This window comes from Haematobia irritans, chromosome 5, assembly GCF_050003625.1.
Source record: "Haematobia irritans isolate KBUSLIRL chromosome 5, ASM5000362v1, whole genome shotgun sequence".
NCBI classification, from domain to species: domain Eukaryota; kingdom Metazoa; phylum Arthropoda; class Insecta; order Diptera; family Muscidae; genus Haematobia; species Haematobia irritans.
The window spans coordinates 61,794,290-61,802,463 of record NC_134401.1 but is presented as its reverse complement, the minus strand read 5'-3'; the positions used below and the strand labels follow the sequence as shown (position 1 = coordinate 61,802,463).

Genomic DNA, 8,174 nt, shown 5'->3' with positions numbered 1-8,174 from the left:
AAAATTCGTAATGTCTTTTTTCTAAGCATCCGATCACCATCGTCCATCTGATCGCTAAAGTATTAATAACTCACTTAAAAGGTTTAATAATCAAACGCTAATATATCTCAAAATACCAAAATATTCCATTCTTTACATTCCCTTGTTGCATACCCGGTTTTGTTTGACGCACGCCAAACAAAACCGGGCAAAACCCAAGCATTCCTACAACAACAGAAACACATGTGCTTTCATTGCAAGCAACAACCTCATCCAGCCAAATAAACCATCCGCGAATAACAAACACCCGGAAGGCAAAAAGCACCAAAACTGTATTATAAATTCTAACATACCACCTCCCACCACAAAAACTACTAAAGCCAAATAAAATTCAATGCTCTACTAAAAAACTTCCTAAGATGTATTATAGAAGATATGCCTGCGCCAAATTGGTTCTAAACAATACCCTAAATACCAATAGTGATTAAAAAAAGAATCTATACCACCTTAATAACAACCAAATTCTACATTTGGCAATGTCGTTGAGTTTAAGCTTTTGAAAGTCTAATTCGAATTTTTGTATGAAAAGATATCGTCAATTAAACTTAATACTGTTCAAATTGAAAAAAAAAAACACTAAATGAAAATGCCAGAAAGCACCAAGTTGGTGCTTTTTTTGAAAAGGCACTAAAAAGGCAATTTGGTGCTTTTTGGAAATCAAAAAGCATTATATTTGGTGCTAACAGCACCAAACACTCACACAAACCACTGAAAGAACAAAAATGAAAACAACTCCACGCTCAGATATACGCAACATACCCAGCACTCGCTACCATTTCTCATTATTGCATTGCTCCCAATGAGCAATTTGTGTTAAATTTTTCTTTCTTTTGTTAAAGTGAATTTCCCTGAAGACGGACAACGATGGTGTTCGAAATATTGGAAAGAAAACAAAAATAAAACACTATAAAAAACTAAGATTTTATTTTGTTTTATTAGTACATGACCTCAAGCCTTACAAACTCTACAAATAATTACACTAAAAGGTCAACTATACAACAACTAAACGATTACTACTTAAAATTTGTAAGATTTCCTTTTGAGTAGTTAATTTTCGTTGAAGATACGAAATCTTGATCTTTGGAAATTACAAAATTTTTTCATTCCTAGTTTTCTTAAAACCAAGAGCGGTATGGGTTTGTTGGAAGATTCACCTTGAAGTAGCGAAGTAGCGTTGGCATTAAATTCCATTTTTGTTTTACCTGCTTTTTTCAATTTGAACCCAAGTAGAGAGCAGTATATCTGATATTAAACTAATGAGCTGAATTATTTAATGGTAAAAAGTTCTTTCTTTTGGATTTAAAAATATGAAAAATATCCGAAAATTATAAAAATATGTAAAGGGTGATTCTTTTGAGGTTAGGATTTTCATGCATTAGTATTTGACAGATCACGTGGGATTTCAGACATGGTGTCAAAGAGAAAGATGCTCAGTATGCTTTGACATTTCATCATGAATAGACTTACGATCTGCCACAACGTCGAATTTTCAGTGAATGGGCCCTAGAAAAGTTGGCAGAAAATCCGCTTTTTTATCGACAAATTTTGTTCAGCGATGAGGCTCATTTCTGGTTGAATGGCTACGTAAATAAGCAAAATTGCCGCATTTGGAGTGAAGAGCAACCAGAAGCCGTTCAAGAACTGCCCATGTATCCCGAAAAATGCACTGTTTGGTGTGGTTTGTACGCTGGTGGAATCATTGGACCGTATTTTTTCAAAGATGCTGTTGGACGCAACGTTACGGTGAATGGCGATCGCTATCGTTCGATGCTAACAAACTTTTTGTTGCCAAAAATGGAAGAACTGAACTTGGTTGACATGTGGTTTCAACAAGATGGCGCTACATGCCACACAGCTCGCGATTCTATGGCCATTTTGAGGGAAAACTTCGGAGAACAATTCATCTCAAGAAATGGACCGGTAAGTTGGCCACCAAGATCATGCAATTTGACGCCTTTAGACTATTTTTTGTGGGGCTACGTCAAGTCTAAAGTCTACAGAAATAAGCCAGCAACTATTCCAGCTTTGGAAGACAACATTTCCGAAGAAATTCGGGCTATTCCGGCCGAAATGCTCGAAAAAGTTGCCCAAAATTGGACTTTCCGAATGGACCACCTAAGACGCAGCCGCGGTCAACATTTAAATGAAATTATCTTCAAAAAGTAAATGTCATGGACCAATCTAACGTTTCAAATAAAGAACCGATGAGATTTTGCAAATTTTATGCGTTTTTAAAAAAAAAAAAGTTATCAAGCTCTTAACAAATCACCCTTTATTTTCCATTTATATTTTTTCTATTTCCAGAATTTTCAAATTATCATCAATATAATACCAAATATTACATTGTTTTGTTATTATTTTTGACTTTGATTGGTTCAAATTTTAATAGACGATGTCAATGTGTGGAAATTTTGGAAAGGAATTGTTACTAAAATTAAATTACCGAGCTCTTTAATACACCTTTTTATGCTAAACGACTACAACTGCAAAAGAAGATTATAAATATGCAACCTGGAAGGTAATGTTTAATGCAGGTAATGTTTAACAAAATTATCTTTTAATTGAACAAAATTAAATTCGAATTATTCTGTTTACTTTCAGAAAAACTAATTTAGCTTACAGACTGCTGATTTATTGGAAATCAATTTAGTTTTCGTGTTGGTTTTCAATCAAAATGGGTGATTGATACTATCATTTTCGTGATTGAAGACATTTCAATTAAAAAAATGATTGAATCCGCGATTTTCGTGATTGAAATCAAAAATTTTTTTTGTGTGTAGTGATATATGAGTCATACAGTTGCAAAAAATACACGGTTTCAAATAAAATTAAGAGAAAAGGTTAGAATCGAACGAGCAATTTGGGAGTCCCAAATTGGCCACCCGAGGCAGTTTTCTATCTCAAGTGATGCGATGAGCTGCAGTTACCCCCGATGACAATTCTCCAATAGTTTTGAGCGACTTACTATCGGCCAAACATTTTGGAAGTCAAAGAACTACCAACTAGACACGATCCCATAAAGAATGTGTACATCAAGAATGGCTCAAAAGTCATGATTTATTTTCGTACGAACAATTAGACAATATTTTCACACACGTTTGAATTGTGTGGCTGATATGTACACTGAAAAAACAGTGAACCGTTTTCCATTGCAAAATGAACTAAACTGTAGTAATATTGACCATGATTTAGCCCTTAAGATTTTTTTCAACTTGTCTAGTTTATAATTCTCTTAAATTTTAGTTCATCTATAACATTGTATTTTAGTTCATTTTTACAACACCATAAGATTTATATACCCCTACCAAGTTAAAAAGTCAATATTATTTTGGTTTACTTGCTTATTTTGTGGAAAACCCGATAATAAAAATTGGTTAACAATTTCTTTAAAATGTCGACAACTAAACTATTTTTAAATCAATCCTTCCACTGTACAGAGAAATTAAATAATTAAAGGAACAACAAATCGTTTTACTATTATGAAAATGTTCATACATTAAAATTAAACTTTCTTTAAGAAAAAGTACTTTATTATAAAAACTAACGATGCAAGTTTTTAATACAATGTCTTTTGTGAATAAAACTTATGACCACGTGGAACAGAGAGTAGTTCATTTGAACTCGCTGTTTGGACATTTTGACTTATCCTTTTTTTATTCATCGTAGGTAATTTTTTCACATATCTTGCTGGAAAAAAATGGAAGCACTAATGAAAATTGTTAAAAATTAACACCATGTAATGAAATATAGTTTTTTAATTCATCATTTTATATTGTAACTTACCATATTTGGGGGCATTTTATCAAATGGTGTAAGGAATTCAACTTTTCTTTGGAAAACGTATCTCATAAAATTTATACCTGAAACAATTAGATAAATAATGAAGTATTCTATATAAACTTATAAAACTGTGTTGTTATCGATGTGAAGGATATAATAAAATAAATATTCTAGTTGAAAGAAAACCAACGTTTTTATATAAAACTTACCAATTCTCTATTAAATTGTACGCTGATTTGGGTTACTCTGAAATTAAATATTTATTTTTTACACCAAATATTCTGGTTAACCCTAGACAGTCATCATTCGTCAAAATGACGACATTTCATTTTCGATTTAAAATTCATTTTAGTCTATTGGGAAATGGAAAATTTAAATTATACTAATTCGACCGTTTTATGATTTTTTTTGTTTTATACTAATTAAAACCAAATTGAATAAGAAAATAAATTCAAGTTTGGTTCACTTTTTCGCTCACGATGAAAATTATAGCGTCTTGAAATCAGTCGTAGTCAAAATGACGAAGGATGACGTTAATGTACAAAAAATAAGGATGACTGTCCAGGGTTAAAAGAAAGTTAAAGAATCATTTCCAATTCACTTATTACAATCAAAGGAGTACTAAAAATTTTTCCAAATTTTTAAGAGGTTATTCTGAATTTAAATTAAAAATATTACATTGGTTTCCAAAATTTGATTAAAGAAATACTAAAATAAGGTATTAAATACCTGTAATTTTGATGATAAAATGGTCACAAAAACGTAAATATTCTAGTTGAAATAAAGCCAATTTTTAAAAGAAAACTTACCAATTCTCTATTTTTTAAATTTGTTCGAATCGATCTGGAGTTGCTCTGAAATTAAATATTGCTTTTACAACAAAGAAAAACATTAAACTGGTTTCCAAAAAAAAAATTATCTAACAAATAATAATATTCATAAAAAAATATTCTTTTTAAAAGAATGTCATATTAAAAAAAATACTTACCAATTTATGAATAAACTATACGCTGAGATATAACAAAAATTTTCCAAATTCATCTGGAATTGAATATTAATTTTTTACATTGAATAATAAAAATTTCAATACACTTTCAATTTCAACATATTTTCCTCAATATTCTTAATAACTTTTTTCTAAACTACCGATAAAATATTAATAACTTTCATTTAAAACGTTTAATAAACAAACAACAATATATGTCTCAAAAATCCAAAATATTCCATGCCTTTATATTCCCTTGTTGCATAACTGCTTAAAAGATGCAACAGCCCACGCCAACTATACAACTGAAGCATGCCAAACAAAACTAAGCACCCTGCCAGCATTTCAAAGTTCCATTTCAACCTCATCGTTACCACAGACTCGTAAATGTCACTTCAACCATCATGAAAAGGTACATCAAAAAGTACTTGCAAGTAATTTGCCATCCCTACTGTTAAAAAAGCCATTTTTTGTGAAACGCCAAGCGCAACCAGCTTGTTATATTTTAATTAAATAAAAACGAAAATAAAGTTCTGAAAACATAGATTATACGCTTAAAATTGTGAAAGGTATATTGGTGAACAATTTGGTGATTTTCCAAATGGAATAAAGTGATTGTTTTTCAGATATTTTACAGACACGCTGCCTCCATGGAATAAAAACACTGGTTGATAGACGCAGCAACATGTAACTCGCTACTTGTAACTCAACATCATCATTAATGCCAAAAATTATGTTAAATCTAATGTGATAGTGGTATAAATGTTATATTTTTAAGAATTTGTAAATGTTTAATCAAATTAATAAATATCTAAACAAACGTGTTTTACTCGACCACAATGATTCTTTTACAACTATCTTAAAATGCACTTTTTCTGATTGTTTGGAGGGTCCCTTATTGGCGCCGTTCTAAATTGATCTATAAAGGCACCTAATAATTGCACTCATGCGAAACATTTTTGTAGTAACTTGGCGTGGTACAACTTCTCAATAGTGACGGCGCTTTTCCGACGAGTTTTTGATGTCGTATATGATTGTTTTCGACGTAGTGGGGATTCTCAAAAGAGTCCCCAAATTCAAAAAATGTTGGCACACTCAAAAAAAAGTGAACTCTCTATTTCACTAAAGCCATATTAACTTTATATTAGTTCATAGAATCATTATGTTTGGAAAAAGTTTATTTTAGTCAAATAATTTTTTGCGTATGTTAGTTAAATGAACTAAAAAACGGGAAAAAGTTATACACAAATAAAGCATAAAGATTTCCTAATTTCGTATTTCTTACAAAATAGTTCATTATTTCTTTAAATTTGTAAATTTTACCAAAAATGTGTCCATCATGAACTTCGTATGTCACTAAAGACATTCTTGCAATTTTGAACTCCAAGATTTCTCTTAAAACTACAAAATTTTCTTTAACTACTGAAAAAATTTAGTTATGTCTAATAAATTTTCTTGAATTTGTCGAAAAATATTTACTTATTTTTGTCATATCGGAGTGATGCCAGCGCTTGTAATACCGTTTAGTTAAAATTTTCTAAAAAAGTTCCAAATTTTCTAAAATTAATCGAAAGTTATCTTTCCTGGTGGGTTCACTGTTTTTTCAGTGCAGGGGCATAGCCAAAACATTCCTACAACAACAAAAACACATGTGCCTTTATTGAAAACAACACCGGCCAAATAAACCATCCGCGAATAACAAACACACACAAACCACCAAATGAACAAAAATAAAAACAACCCCACGCTCATGTATACACAACAAAACTCAAGTAACATCATCTTTACATTAATCACATTCCACTATGCCGATAAAGATCTCTGTACTATGCATTAGTTCATCGCATCTACTGACAATTTACTCTAAGAATAATATTCGTAAAGGCACACCAGTTTATGAACGATGAAACGTTTAACTTAAAATTTGTAAAATTTCAATAAAATTGTATCTACCATTTTTGACGAAAATGTCTCTAAATTTAATTACATGTGAACTAAAAATATTTCATTGGGTAATTTTTTACCAACAATTATTAACTATAGGAATTGTCAGTAAGAAATTGCTATCCACTTTCAAGTTCATTTTTCGTAAAAAAATATTTTCGCATACAAAAAAATCTTATAGTAAATTGCACTTATTATTTAGAAAATACTTTACATTTCACAAGTAGTTTTATAGCATGACAAACGAATTTTTAACTACCAGTTAAGAAATTTTTTAAGGAAATTTCCATCGTATTTTGTATGCCATGAACTAAACGATTGCTACTTAGAATTTGTAAAATTTCCTTTCGAGTAGTTAATTTTCGTTGAAGATACGAAAAATGAACTAAAAGTCTGGAAAATTCTTGTAATAAATTATTGTAAAAATCTTTTTAAATTTACGAGACACTTTTTTTTCTGTGTATTGCAAAGTTCCAAAAGTGTTGTTATTCCAATATAGAACTTTCTTTCTCGTACACCCTCAAAAACTCGCCTATGTAGTATATGTTAAACATATACTACAGAGACGATTTTGCTACGAGCACATATATGTGCAGAAGTTGTTCGAACAAAATATTTTTAAGACCCCAAATAGTTCATTTCAGTTTCTAAATAACTGTTTGCTTGCAGCAAAATGTACAATATAAAATTGTTTTGGAATACAGATAGAAATTTAATTGTAATTTATTTGATTAATGCACCCAAAAGCAAAATAGTCGATAAGCAATCTTGAACATTTACTCAGCAACATACACTTACAGCCAATTTTTAATATCCGAAACGATTCCTCTCCTTCGACTAGGATGGACAAAACCAGCTGTTTTTGGCATTGGCTGTTAGTTTTGTCGTAGTTAAACTTGCATTATTTTACATGTCTTTCGATATCTATCTCCCTCGTCACCTTTATCTTTTACAATATTCTCTTTCGCTCACTCTGCCGTTTCTAAACATAAACATGTTTTTTCTTTGATTTTCAGGACCTCGAGCTTGAAAATCATTAATTTATTATTAAACATGTTTATACGAAATTTCTAAATTAATATATGTTTGCATCCATAGACATTATATTTAAGAAAAAGTAATATCCCAAACATATATGTCCCAAACATGTTATATTAGTTTATGAACATTATATAATTGTACTTAAAAATAATGTGTAAAATATTTGAGTTCCCAACATATAATTTTTACACCGAAACATATGAAAAGCAGTCTTTTTCGCCCGTGTAGAAAAATTGTTTTTTTTTTTACAAGCTTACAAAAGCATTTTTAACTGTTGCATTCATTCGTGATAAATAATAAGTACACGGATGAAAAAGACTGTTTTTCATATGTTTGGCTATAAACATTATATGTTTGGAACACAAATTTTTAAACACAATATTTT

The 8,174-nt window shown here is 30.4% G+C and overlaps 1 long non-coding RNA gene across 1 annotated transcript; it reads left to right on the top strand.

Annotated features, from left to right (window-relative positions):
• Window positions 1-5,170: 5,170 nt before the first annotated feature.
• LOC142241437 (uncharacterized) lies at window positions 5,171-5,644 on the top strand. The gene is made up of 2 exons (XR_012723637.1): window positions 5,171-5,373; window positions 5,431-5,644. It is a non-coding gene; the product is annotated as an uncharacterized LOC142241437 (long non-coding RNA).
• The last annotated feature ends 2,530 nt before the right edge of the window (window positions 5,645-8,174 follow it).